The sequence below is a fragment of the Mustela nigripes genome, chromosome X (genome assembly GCF_022355385.1).
Source record: "Mustela nigripes isolate SB6536 chromosome X, MUSNIG.SB6536, whole genome shotgun sequence".
NCBI classification, from domain to species: Eukaryota; Metazoa; Chordata; class Mammalia; order Carnivora; family Mustelidae; genus Mustela; species Mustela nigripes.
Window position 1 is genome coordinate 89251580 of NC_081575.1, and position 487 is coordinate 89252066.

Sequence of the window (487 nt, forward strand, 5' to 3'; positions counted from 1 at the left end):
ATCCCCTGGTCCCTGCCCTCTGGCTTGGGGGGGTGACCTCTCCCATGCACGGCACCCACCCCATCCCCACAACCAAGTTTCAGTGTGTCTGCTCGGCAGGCCAGAAGGGAACTGTGGCCAGGTGAGAGGAGATGGCTTGACCTTTGCAGGAAGGGAAGAGAAGGCAGATTCACAGCTTGCCACCTGGGCTGCGGGGAGACCCCAGGTTATACGGGGAGCCACCAGCAGGCTTGCCATAGCCCCAGCGACTCTGACAGGAGCCTGTAAGAGGAAACCAGCTCTGGGAGGCAGAGAGCTTCTGTGTGGGGTGTGTGTGCCCTGGCGAGGGGCACACGTAGCTGTGGCTGCTGCCAGTCCAGCAGAGGGAGGGTGGTGGCTCACAGAAGGTGGGGGCCAAGGTTGGGAATGCAGTGGAGGATGGGACCTCTGGAGAAGACAATGGCCAAAGGAAGCTGCTCTTGAGGCCCAGCGACCTGGAGACTGGCTC